The sequence below is a fragment of the Pinus tabuliformis genome, chromosome J (genome assembly GCF_031772625.1).
Source record: "Pinus tabuliformis cultivar Carrire ecotype Pingquan chromosome J, CPIR1, whole genome shotgun sequence".
Taxonomy (NCBI): Eukaryota; Viridiplantae; Streptophyta; class Pinopsida; order Pinales; family Pinaceae; genus Pinus; species Pinus tabuliformis.
Window position 1 is genome coordinate 981,207,944 of NC_142295.1, and position 14,984 is coordinate 981,222,927.

Sequence of the window (14,984 nt, forward strand, 5' to 3'; positions counted from 1 at the left end):
TGGTACAAACAACTTCGTCTAGGTGTTGAACAGGTCTGTTGGTTGCAAAGTACTGCTTGTGATTTATTGAGAGACTCCATTGGGGTACTGAATAGGCCTATTGGCAGTGAGGAAACACCAGAAATGTGCTTTAAAATTCTAAATATAGTAAGCCCTATGAAATTATACATCCTCCTTCAACTTCATTACCTAATGAAATTTCCATCATTAATAATCTAGGTGATGAAGAGTGTTTGTAAGGTAAGGAACCAAGTTGTCTTGCTTCTAAAACTCTCATAGATCTTGGTGAAATTAGACAACCTAATAATCAAGTTGACAAAACACCTCCCCCTATTGATAAGACCCAACTTGAAACTCTTAATCATCTTCTTGAATCTATTGTTGAAACCCCTCATATTATGCTCCCTCATTCACCTGTTTGTAATGACCTAGGTCTTGTCTTAGATAAAGTTGAATGTCCTCTCAACTCCATGAAGTATAACATGCATGTTAATCCACTGCTTCCTCAAGATGACACTAATGTGTAGGATTCCAGTCTTGAATTAGATTTGGGTGGAATTAATGTCTCTTCACTTGAGTTGTTTCATCTTCCATACCCTGATTTATTTCATGAGTCTGCTACACTAGCAGTGTCTCCATACTCTTCAAATATTTATACTGTTGGTACTTATTACAATGAGGTACATAGTGATGTTGTCTCTCAATTAAAAGATGAAAATATTGAATCCATTGTCCATGATATTTTCAATCTGCAATATTTAACAAATGGAGAGGATGATTCTACATCTCAAAAAATTCAAGATGGTCCTCCAATTGGTTCATCCTAATTCTTAATCCTTGAAAATTTTCATGTGTTAAATGCAAAATCTAGTGGCTTTAACGATTGTCATCCCACCAACAACGTATTTAGTGACAATTTTTATGATAGTTGTTCATATTCGCTTATTAATCTCACTAAGACACCAAAATTAGATTACTCATATTTTGATTGTTTAGGGACTTGTCAAGAAGTTGAGGCACTTCAGCTTTTGCTAATGGTTATGTCAGGTTCTCATGATCCTAATGATATCCCTAAACTAGTTTAGATAAGGGTTTCCTCACATGAGTCTTTGTTCATCACCATCTTTCCAGATGAGAACTCATGTTTGAAATATTCTGACTCGAGTGATGTTTCTTCTACAAAATCTTTTCATTTCTCCTTGTACTTTGATTTGTTTGTTGAAGAGAGTAAAATGGTAATTGTTTCAAACCCTTCTAATTCTTGCCTAGATGGTGCAGATTTTGTTCAGGTACAAGCTAGTGGTTTCTTACATTCCACTATATGTGAGGGAATAAATCACATAAATCATCCCTTTCATGAGACTCACCCGGCTGATTCATCACCAACTTGGATGTTAGAACAATCTTATCTATTGAATAACCAATTTGGAAATGCTGTAACATCTGGTCAAACCAACAATACATTCAATGATGATTTTATCACTATTGATGATTACCATGTGCATTCATTTGTTGATCTTATGAAACCACCATTATTCGATGATCTACCATTTGGAGGTTCAGAAGTTTGTCAGGACAGTGAAGCACTTCGAATATCATTGATGGTTATGTTAGGTCCTCACTTCCTTCACAAAAACCATGAATAGGCTCAAAGTAGGGTTTTTGAAATTAGGATTTTTGAAGAATGCTCTCTTTTTAGAAATATCAAGGGTTTTCAAGTTCGTCATTTTGAGTAACATGATATGATTGCTTACTAGCTTGAAGAGTCCTATTTGGTGAATTCCTCTATAAAAAGGTGATGTCTCATCTCTCTTATGCTTCATATAGGGTTAAACATAGATGGATGCATATCATGGTAAGATGCATAGGGATTTCAAGCTTATCATTCATTTTACCATGATAGAGTTGCAGCTTGGCTAGAACAATATTTTCTAGCACACTTTCTTGCTAGTAGATGTGGCCTTCTTACTCTTGTGCATGTTTTCCAATTAAGTATTTTTGTTTTTTCACCATACTTTGTACTAAGTCTAATCATTAACACCTTTTTTGTGTAGGTCGGTAACTACTGTGATGGTTGAACGAGAAGTTTGATTTCACGACCTAATCTTCTCTAGTTAAATTATGGTTTTAGGTTTAGATTAGTTAGGGTTTCAATTTTTTCTTCTTAATCTATTTATTAGGGTTTTTCTCTTATTAGGGTTTTCTTTTTAAGGTTTTCCTATTAGGGTTTTAGGTTTAGACTAGCTAGTGTTTAGACATGTTTCATTGTATTTTTGTTAGTGCGGGTTGTTTTGGTTAGCTCATAAGATTACACACTTATCTAGGATTCATCTTTTTGAATTTACTGTTCAATACATTGTGTAACCCCTTCTGTTGTAGTTAGCTAAATTTTCTTGCATAGCCTTTCATTTCATTGCACTGAAATGATTTTCATGTATTGCACATACCTTTTTTCACTGCATTCAATCTGTACTTAGTGTTATCCTCTTCTTTCATTGCATTTGCTAGCTACTTACATATTTCCTTTGTTCTCCATGCTGCATTAGCTCCCACATTTTCATCTAAGCTTTGTTCCCTACATGTTCTTTGCAAGCCTTTGATGTCATGTAGATTTTCCTTGTGCCTCTTTGCTAATGCAGAAACCTTATGAGATCTTCTCTGGTCACTTTTCCCTAATACTGAAACCCTTGTCGAATGGTTTCATGTGGTTGTGATGGCTACTCCAAGAGGAAATCTCTCTTAGATTCAGTTATCAAAATTGTGTCCTAAACATATTTCCTATGATTTTGACTTGTCACCGAGGAAAATACGAATAGGTGCTTATGGGGAACCTTAATAAGCTCAAATGACCTATATCTATGACGTGAACCCTATTTCTGACACAATGTTGGATATTTCATAGTATATTTTCACTGCCCACTTGTCAATTGGAGATGAGATGTGGAAGCATGGCATGAGGGAAAACCTAAGTTAGAAGATCATTTAGTTTCTTAAAATAAAGAACAACCTCTCTTTCCTGTAAAAAAAACTGGGATCCCTCATTCACCCTAGCACAATAAACACCAAACAAATAATGCCAATGTACATGCAAATAAAATTTAATTAAATAGAGGGTAAATAGAAAGGCTTACTGCACAAAGAGGTGATACAAGCAACTTCGCCAGTGTGTTGAAGAGGCCTGCTGACAGAAAAGAAATGCTTGTGATTTATTAAGTGACTCCATCGGGGTACTGAACATGCCTACTGGTAGTGAAACAACACTAGAAAATTTCTTTAAAAATATAAATAATATATGCCCTCTATCATGTTCTTTGCATCATCATCGAAGGCTTACATATGTGAGCTCTTGTTTTAATGTGTAAATACTGACGAGACCTAGTTGGGAGGGAAAGAAATAGCATGCATGTAAAAGGTCAAGCAACCCATATGGTACCCATAGTATCTGATTCAATACTTTCTTTCCTTATCAACAAGAATCAATTTGTTATAGGGAAGTAGGTAGAGATGATGGATTCTACTAGTGGTTCACCAAATGTTGTAGCCGCTGCAACACCACCCAAAAATTTAGCTTGTATATCTAAATTTTGGTCCCCTTGTGCTTTTCAAGGGCTTAACATATATCCTTGTTAGTTTAAATGGTCAACTCTTGTTATCGAGGCTAAAAGTGCTAGTATATCCACGAGGCACACTACCTACACATGTCTGTCTAGCTTCATCCTTGGAATTAGGGTTTCTCGCATTTTACACTCATTTGTTTTGAAAAGAATGATTCAACACTACCTCTATGTTTTTGTTTTGTTATATTAAACAAATTAGGGTTTTAAGAAATTGTCAAATCTATGCTTATGTGTGTCTTTTGTATGCATGGGGTTTGGATCAAATTGTAGCTAGCTCACAAGGATTACTACCACCAGAAACATCTCGTTATGGGAAGTGGTTTCCATTATAATGGGATGACCTTGTTACATTTGGTAGTTTGGAATTCCATCTGAGTAGAATATTTCTCAACAGTTGAGGCCTTACTCTGAAATCAGGTTAAATTATCTGTCTCAAGGCCCTAGTAATAAGAAGTTGTGATCACTTTTGCAAGCTCATCCCAAAGAACAAACAAAGTAGAAAGAAATACAAGCATGTGAAAGATCCAAGAGAAATATGTCATTGTTGTAAGAAGAGCTGTCAAGAGTTATGGATTTGCATAAATTGAAGGGAAGACAATGTTGGGAAGAGAAAATGATGAACATATGAACCTACGGGATCATAGGTGTTGGTTTCAATCATTGTTCTTACATGAATTATCTTCATTATTTTTTGAATCGTTTCCATTTTCCACCATAGATTTCAGACATACATACTATCATTATCCCGTACAAAGCTCGAAGATTCTATTAACTATAAAGGTAGTGCTGAAAAACTACCTACACTAATGTTGAAAACTATGATCTACACTTATGCCATAAAATGTGACCTACAATATTGTTGGAAAATGTGACCTGCAACCTTATTTGAAAAGCTACGTCCTTTAAGTCACATGTCTCATCTTGAAATGGAAATAATTTCCCACTAATCTCTGCAACGATGACTTGCGACCCCTCTAAGGCACCTTTCACTATAAATTGTAAGTCACATTATTAGATCATAGAGATTCCTCCTTGTGCTGTGCGTTTGTGACCTGCAACCCATTTACATCTATCGCATTTGATATTTCAAGCATGTAAGTCCTAATTGAGACCTCCCTTTCTCACTGGGTGTACAATCATTTCACCTACCCTTCTCCTCAATTATTTATATCTTTAACGCACACAACTTCTTGTTTGTCCGCTGCGCTCTCTAGCCACTAAATTTTGCTCTCATTATATTTTCCATAACTCTTAAGAAGGCATCGTTTTTCTTTTAGCAGCAAAATTCGATGACTATGGTGCCTCATGCCCTCACCTGAGCCTATTATTCTATCACCAAGGATACTTGCCTTAGGTCTATTTTGGAACTTGTTTAGTTTTTTGTATCAAGCCACCCAGATCTAACCAATAGTTGAAACCCCAACTTACATTCATTAACCACCAAAGTGTATTGGTTATGGTTTGAATTAATTCGAAAGAGGTATACATCATTTTGGTTTTAACAACAATCGTGGGTATTCAAGTCGAAGGAATGCAACAATGTTATCAAAGGCTTATTATACTTAGTAAAGGGATGTAACTTTGTTGTAACTTCTCATTGTATTTCTATGATATTAAATTCTCGATCCTCTATCATTTTCATAAATTTTAGTTGAATACATGAAGCTTCAACCCTTGTGTTGATACTGAAGAGGACATAATCCTAAGAATGGTATTCCAGTCCTCGGGTCAACACCTCCATAATGTAAAACTACCCAATCTTTATTTTTTAGGTAATCTAATTGGAGATTTTGTTTCTCTATATCGAGGTCTAGTAGCTAGTGATGTTGGTGTTAACTATTTAGAAACATCACTACTATAATGAACTAACACTCAATTCTTTTAGCCCTTCGTGAACATAAGCAACTCTAGTAGTTGGCACCTAGCCATCATCTATTTTGTATGTCACACTAGAAATGGATGCACTCTAGTTGTGCCCTTTAAGTGGTCGATGACCATAATTTCTATTGAAAGATTATTTTATTGACTATAACTCATGTCAAATTTCAAGCATAGGTTCACTCCTTGTGCTTGAGTTCCCTTATTCTTCATTGGATTCATTGACTTGAAGTTAAACTTGTTACACGCTAGATGGTTATAGCAACCATATACACCCTTATGCCTTGGTTGAAATCTTATATCAAAAGAAAAAAAATTGTTCCCTTCCTAGTTGATTGAACCCACGATTTGGGCTTCCCTTTTATATTTGTTTCTTCCATTGAGTAGTGCATCATTATAATTTAAAGCTCAAAGTTAGTTCACAACTGGCTCAAAGATAAAAAATCACTCTTCTAATTCTTAGTTCACAACTGGCCCTCAGTTCGCAAATTTCTCTTTTAGTTCCATGCAGACTGTGACTAATTAGTTATTCGCATCCTCATTCCTCAGTGAAACTTCCCCTTCGAGTTGCTACTTGCACTTGTATGATCACAATGAACCTTTGGCTGCATATCGCAATCTTATCCTCCATCCAAAGGAGAAACCAACCTTGAAGAATGATCCTATGACTGAGCTATTCTACTTCCCCGTGAGTTCACAAGTCGCAGCACTAGCCTCTAGAGGCACTTCAAATGAGGAATGTCACAACTCTACTCTGTAAAATTGCAATATGTCCACTAATCGCTCTCTCATTTGCATTTTCTCTTCCTTAAATCGTAGTTTTTATTACAACCTATCCACCATTCGCATTCTCCCTTTACGACATTCCCCACTCACATTTCAACCCCGCTTTTATAGTGTCTCCCTTGAATAGCCCTTTTGTGTTCAAAATAAAAGTATACAAGGAGGCTATAGTATATAATAATGCTTGGATTCATAAGGGGAGTTGAAATTTTGGAGTAGAGATAAGACAAACTAACAATATCCAAAGAATTGTAGACAAAATATACATTCATCGAGGGAACTTAAAGATCTTTGAAGTTTATTGTAAACACTATTACAAATGGGGCAAAAATCAGATGGATATTTGTCGGTTTTTCGACTCATCTTCGCCGGATATCTGACACATTAGAGATATAATTATAATCAGTGGGATTGTGTCGAATAGTCGACACATTTTTTAGCGTTGGTTGTTGGATGAGACATACGCTGAATATCTAATGTCGAAGTTGGAAAAAAATGTCTTTGATCATCTATCGCTTTGTGGTTGGATTTGTGATGCAAACATGCATTGGATTTGTGACGGGATAAACGTTGGATATCCACCATCATAGAGGCCAAAACATCTGACACTTGGATGTCAGATATGTGACGTTGTATTATTCCAGTTCGACAATGTTTGATGATATGTTATGTCAGAAAGGAGTCAGATGTCTGATGAGGTGGAATCAGATAAGAGAAATTATAATAGTTTAATGCGATGGGAATGTTGTGGAACTGACTCATTCATTCGTTGGTACAAAGTTGGAGATTTGACGGTTTGCTCCATCAAAATGGCATCGGATAGTCAATGTTTTAACTTAACATTGAATATCCAACATTTTCTAGAGCATTAAAAAAAAATTGATCTGAGGATTGATTTGGGGAGGCGTTCACCTGTGCCTTATTCGCCATTTGTTACCTTTTCATTTGGCAATGCACTTTACTTATATTGCTACAATGAGCGTTTCCAAATCAAAAGACATCGCAAATTAAATTTGATATACTTTAAATTTTAGGACCCCATGAGAGCTGATTTTAATGAAATAGTTCCATGTGATAACAAAGTGCAATTGTCATCTAATAGGTTTAATTCATGCATAGGATGTGTTGTATCCACTTTTCATTTTGTCAATCCCATGAGTGATTTCACCTCATTCACATTCTTTAGTGTTGGTCATTCCATTATGGCCTTGATCTTCTATGGATCAACTGATATCCCCTCCTTGGAGACAATGTGCCCCAAATAATGTATCAGTGATTGGAAAAACTTACATTTGTTGAGATTTGCATAAAGCTTATGCTCTCTTAGCAATTGCAATACTATTGCCAAGTTCCTTTCATGATCTTCTGCAGTTCTTGAATACACCAATATATCATGAAAACAAACAATGACAAATTGTCCAAATAAGGATGTAGCACACTATTCATTAGACACATGAAAGTGGCAGGGGCATTATTAAGACCGAAGGGTGCCACTACTAACTCGTAGTGCCCATATCTTGTTCATAAATCAGTCTTATAGATATATTCCTATTCGTTGCACACTTTATGATATCCAAACCTCAATTCGATCATAGATAATATATCTACTCCTCTCAGTTGATCAAATAAGTCATCAATCCATGGACCGCGATATCGATTCTTAATAGTCACTTTATTCAATTTTCGATAGTCAATACAAAGTTGGAGCGTCCCATCCTTTTTCTTCACAAATAATAATGGGGCTCCCCACGACGACACACTTGGTCATATGTAACCTTTATCAAGCATTTCTTTTAGCTACAACTTCAACTCAACCAATTCAGGAGTGTTCATCTTGTATGGTGCTTTGGATGTTGGTGCTACTCCAGGAACCAACTCAATTGAAAAGTCTACCTCTCTGTGAGGAGGCAATCCAAGAATATCACTGGAAACACATACGTAAATTATTGCAGTATGAGGTATTTCTATAGAATTTCACTTTCTTCTCTTTCTGTGTGGCCATTGGCATCGCCATCATTGGTAATTTTCACAACAAACAATTGAAAAAAATTTATGTAGTTGCACTTGGGTTCCATGGTTGTAACTTGCCTCACCAAGTTGGGCTTTTTCCTACCCTGGAATACTCTTTTCCTTTCTGCTTTGTCTGGGCATTCCATTTCTTTCTCATAAAAATCAACCTTGTTATGGTGCTTATATATCCAATCCATACCCAATAGTATGTTGTATTCCCCCCAAACGTAACACATTTAGGTGCACTATTGTTGGCATGCCTTGAAGCTCAATCTCACATGACTTTACCTATTGGCTCACTCTCCTCTTCGTTCTTGCTGCCAATTGAACCAACCATGGTTCTACATACAATTATTGAGCCAAATTTCATTTCTGCACAAGCTCCAGGCTAACATAACTATAACTAGAACTCAGATCAATTAAAATGGATACAAATTGGTTACACAACTTACCTTCCATCATAATCATGGATGCTTTGTGGTCCGCTCGGAAATTGTCCATTGTTGTATAAATTTTGGGCAAATTTTGAGCTACATCACCCACTATCTTGGCTTCCTTTGATCCGTAAACTATCATGGATATTCCACTAGACAGTTCATCACAACAGATCCGATAATATTATATTAAACATATGAGATTCTACACTATTACAGTTTGATTTAATTTCTAGATTTGTAAAATTAATTGTAATTAGTGCATGCATGTAAAAGTAAATCAATCAGAAAAGTAGAGAACAAAAAAATAAGCTCACACACACATAATACACATGATATGCTCTCTGGGAAACCCTTTCGGGAGAAAACCCAGCTGGAAGGTGAGATCACTTCACTCTCTTTCTCTGTCTGGAAATATGGCTACAGATACAAAGAAGTAATGTTTATGGCCCGTGGGCTGCTACAGTGCACATATCCTCTCTATGTGCTCTACCTCCTATCTTTCCTGGGTATCTTTTCTCAACTCTAGAACAAAATTTTCTCGAAAGAATGTTATGTCTATTCCTCCTAGTGGCCAGGTTATAACACAGCCTGATAGCCTACTAGTGGTTAAGTTTGACTACATCAACTCTTAACTAGAGTTACAAAATAGACTCTTCTAGAGTCTTTTACATCACAAACACGTGGCTAGCCCCTTTTCCATGAATAATGGGGGCTGAAGCAGCATCCTCACAAACTATAGGTGTGAAAACAGGAAGGTCAACTTCTGAGTGGCATAACTTCTGCATACGGACTTTGATTGGCACGATTATTGTGTCGTTGGAAATCTCTCTATGTGTAGAATAGCATGAAAAGGTGCCACCTAAGAGGCAAATTTTTACCCCTAAAAAATGTTATTTGATGCCTTAAAACACTCCCAGAAGGTTTCAGACCCCGTTTTGCTAAACTGGGTCCTGGTAGTAAAAATGGCCCCGTGAGCGGATTCCTCCACTTTTTCCACTCCAAATGCATTGATCCAATTCGAATCACACTTCCCCATTTTGGGAGGCTTTTGGTCCCCAAAATCTTTTACTGAATGAGGAGAGGAAATTTTTCCTCCACCTTCTCTCTGGTGTAGCATTTAGCTTTGCCTGGAAGTTGTCCCTTCAACCCAATCTGCCAAAGGTCTTGTTGCCATTGTCTTGTAGTTTTGGAACTCTTCTGCAAAACTGTATCTTTTGTCAACTCTGCCTAAGCATCTAGTGCCAAATCCTCAACAGAAGGTAGGACTTGTTCCTATTCCTGATCTAGCATGGAAGGCTCATAGAGTTTCAAATTCTCTACATTTACAATTGAGTAAATGCGCATATATGGTGGTAAACTGAGTCGATAGGCATTATCACCCACCTTTTCCAGTATCATAGGGACCATACCTTATAGCCTTGATTTTCTTAACAGGCCCATGTAGCCTCTCCCTATTCATCTATAACCATACTTTGTCTCCCACCTTGAATGATTTCTCTATTTTGTGTTGATCATGCCTAGCCTTATACTTCACCTGTGACTTATGTAGTGTTTCCTATACCTGTAGATGGATCTACCCAATCTTCTCTATAAAATTTTCAACCCTCAAAGCATCTCCTGTAATGTCTTCCTTCACTCCTCCTTGCTACCCATATGCAATATCCAAAGGTGAAGGTAGAAAATATCCAAAACAAGTTTCAAATGGGACTTTCCTATAGAAGTATGAACCTCTCTGTTATAAGAATGTTTTATATACACTATATTTTCATCCCAAGTCTTCGGTTGCTTCTGGTTGTAACCCCTTAGAAGCTGCACCAAAGTACTATTGACTACTTTTCTCTACTCATCTATCTATTGATGGAATGTTGTAGATCTCTTTAACTTCGTGTCCATCTTCTCCCACAATGTAGTCCATAATGCAATGAGAAATCTTGTATCCCTGCCTGAAATGATGCTCCTTGGTATCCCAAAGTGTACCAGACCTGTCCAAAGAAAAAGTTTGTTGATTCTTGTCTAATGGTCTTTTTACATGGCATCATAACACATATCCTGTTGAACCTGCCAACTACCATGAACAGGTAGTCATGTTCCTTCCTAGTTATCAGTAAACCTCCCACAAAGTCCATGGAAATGCTTTCCCAAGAACGATTAGGTATGGGTAAGGGATGATACAGATCCTGTTTCTTGTTGGTACAACAAAGCATGCATCCTCTTATGAACCTAACTACTTGTTCTTGCATCTTGGGCCAATACACATACCTCTGCAAGTTAGCCATGGCCTTCCCTACACCAAAGTGCCCTGCAATATTGGAGGTGTGAGCCTCTCTAATCATCTACAAACGCTCACCTTTAGGAACACATAGCTTATCCAGCCTATAGAGTAACCCATCCTGGAGATGGTATTTAACGGTGTTGTTTCCATCGTGCACATGACTCTGACTTTGCAACTGCTGATACACCTCCTTGAAGTCCTCATCTTCTAAATATGCCTCTCTGTATGCATCATGGGTGAATGGCTCCATGTGCATAAAAGCCCCCAAAGTTGTAATCTTTGATGTGGGTAGCCTTGAAAGCATATCAAAAAACTTGTTTGTATTTCCCCTCTTATACTTTATCACCAAATGAAATTGTTGTAAAAACCCCATCCACTTGTAATGCATGTTCTGTTTTAGCTTATTTTGGGCCTGCAAGTATTGTAACTACTGGTGATCCTTGTGGATTATTGTCTCCTTTCCCATCAAATAGTGCTTCCACTTCTTCATAACTTTCACCATGGCATAGAGCTCCTTATCGTAGGTAGGTTAGTTAAGAACTGTCCCATGAAATACTTCATAATGGTAGCAAACAGGCCTTCCTCCTTGCATCAAGATAGCTCCCATAGCATACCCACTCGAATATGTCTCCACTTCAAAGGGTCGTTGCAAATTTGGTAATGCTAGAACTGGTGCTTCACTGATCTTATTTTTTAACTCATCGAAATCCTTTTGCTGCCCTTTTCCCCACTGGAAACTCTTGCCACTTGTTGTTATGGCAAGGACCGGTGTTGCTACGGCTAAAAACGAGGCTATGAATTTTCTTAGGTACTGTGCTTCTCCAATGAAACTCCTAACCTCAGTAAAATTAGTAGGCACCGACCATTTCATGATGGCCTCCATCTTAGAAGGATCTATCTTCAATTCTCATGTACCAATCACATATCCCAAATACACCAAGGATTGTTGTGCAAACTCACACTTCTTGAGATTTGCTAGAAGCTAGTGCTTCTTCAATTTTTCCAGCACCTGCATCAAATGTGAAATATGCTCCTCCTAGGTAGCCCTATATAATAGTATATCATCCAAATAGACAATAACAAATGAATATATAAAAGGGCATAATACATCATTCGTTAATCTCATAAATGAAGTTGGCGCATTACATAGGCTAAATGGAACAACTAACCACTCATACAAACCTTGCCTGCTTTTGAAGGCGATCTTCCATGTATCTTCTTCTTTGACTCGAACCTAGTGATATCCAGACTTCAATTCCAGCTTGGTGCAATGCTTTACTTGCTGCAACTGATCTAGCAGATCGTCTATCCTAGGCAAGGGGTATATGTTCTTGAGCATGATTTTATTCAACACCTTGTAATCTATGCACATCCACCAAGTCACATCCTTCATTGGCACAATGATGATGGGTGACCCACATGGTGATGCACTCGGTTGAATGACACCCTGTTCCAGTAGCTGCTACAATTTTTTCTTCACCTAACTTACTTCTATAACAGACTGCCTGTATAGCCCAATATTTGGTAATGGGGAGTTTGGCAATATTTGGATCTCGTGCTCCACTTCTCTCTTAGGGGGTATCCCTTTAGGCTCTCAGACACATCCTTGTATGCCTGTAATAACTCCTCCAATTGTTTTTTTTTTGTTTCTTATTACACCCCTCTAGGGATGCCTTACCTCTTGACTCCTTTATGAACTGATTTTCTCTTAAAAAAAATAAAACATACTTCTTGCTAGAACTAATCAATTTATTGGCTTGGTTGGCACTTACCAGTGAAATTTTCGACTTGCCTTTGTGCGCGTTGATGATGAATGATTTTCCATCCTGGATGAGCCAGTACTAGTTAGCTCTCTTCATGAATATTGCATCACGCATGTACATGTATGGACTCCCAAACATGACTCCACATACATCAAGGGGAACCACATCCAGATCTACTTCATCAATAAAATCAGCACTGATAGCAAATCTAATTTTACATTATTTTTTACCTTCAACTTTGCACCCTTATGTACCCATCCCAGTGGATCTGGGTTTTGAATATCACGAACATCCAACCCCAAGTTCTTGACAAGATCTGCTGCAATGAGATTTTCCTGCGATCCTAAGTCAAACAGATCATCAATCTTCATCTTCTTTACCTGTATCTTTACATGGAAGATTTTTTTCATTTCTTTCTCTTCCTATTGTTGAAGGCTAGTCAGATTCACCTCCTTCTGTACTAATGTACAGATGATCTTCTCATCCACTTTTGAGCTACTTTCAACTTTGTTGCTTGAATCAGTGGCCATGAGATTCTTCTTCTTATTATCTTTCTTCTTGTTCTTTGGGTTTAGCTTTAGATGCAACTTATAGCACTTCTCCTTTGTATGGCCATCAATGTTGCAGTGGTTGCTAGGATCTTTGCACTGGTGTGTTGTGGCTGCCGTCTTTTTATCTTTTCCCCCTTTTTTCTTCTTCTTCCCATCCTTAGAAGCATATTTTTGCTCCTTTTGCTTCAATCCACTTGATTGTGCTATTTTTAGGCCTTTGTTCTCCAAGTACTATGCCTATGCACAAGACTCATCCACCGTTTTGGGCTTGAACAACATCACTTGCTCACACAAATGGTGATGCAGACCCCCCAAATACTTGAGGAGTACATCTCAGTTCTTTGGAGAGATACACAACATTATAGCCATGTTTATGAATTTTGTGGTGTACTCATGCACGCTTTGGTCCGAATTTGCCTAAAGTAATGCCACTAGATCCACTGGTCTTCCACGTACGCAATGGGATAAAACTATGACTTAATGAGGATTTTGAAATCCTCCCACTTAGTCACTAGAGGTTCTCCCTCCAACCTCAAGGTTCTAATGTGGCTCTCCCCCTTCTGATTTGTCCTCTCAATTCAAACCCCCTTCTTCTCCAAATATCCCCAACTTATTGCTTATGACCGCCATGAGGATGTTGAAATTATGGTTTATATCTGTGACTTGTTTTTCGAGCCGCAAAAACCTCACCTATGCTGGATCACGAGGTTTATTTATAGATTCGTCACCCATGATCAGGGTTTTACGATTTTCGGCCTCATCGATCTAGATCCCTACAATCTCCACAAAATACCCAAAGAAACCTACTTTGATACCAAATGATTTGTAAACTGGCGTGGATATTCCACTGGACAAGTCGTCACAACAGATCTGATAATATTATATTAAAAATCTGAGATTCTACACTATTACTGTTTTATTTAATGTCTAGATCTGTTAAATTAACTAAAATTAGTGCATGCATGTAAAAGTAAATCAAGAAGAAAAGTAGAGAACGAAAAAATAAGCTCACACACACATAATACACATGATATTCTCTCAGGGAATCCCTTTCGGGAGAAAACCCATCTGGAAGGTGAGTCTGCTTCACTTTCTTTCTCTGTCTGGAAATATGGCTGCAGATACAAAGAAGTAATGTCTATGGCCCGTGGGCTGCTATAGTGCACAGATCCTCTCTGTGTGCTCTACCTCCTATCTCTCTTGGCTATCTTTTCTCAACTATGGAACAAAATTCTCTCGAAAGAATGGAATGCCTCTTCTTCCTAATGGCTTGGTTATAACACACCCCGATAGCCTACTAGTGGTTAAGTTTCACTACATCAACTCTTAACTAGAGTTAAAAAATAGACTCTTCTATAGTATTTTACATCAAAAACACATGGCTAGCCCCTTTTCCATGAATAATGGGGGCTGACGCAACATCCTCCCGAACTATAGGTGTGAAAACAGGAAGGTCAACTTCTGAGTGGCATAACTTTTGCATATGGACTCCAATTGACATGATTCTGGTGTCATTGGAAATCTCTTTGTGTGTAGAATAGCATGAAAATGTGTTGCAGGAAAGTAGCAAAGATTTACCCCCCAAAACATGTCATTTAATGCCTCAAAATTCTCCCAGAAGGTTTCAGACCCCGTTTCACCAAACTGGGTCTCATCGATAAAAATGGTCCCAT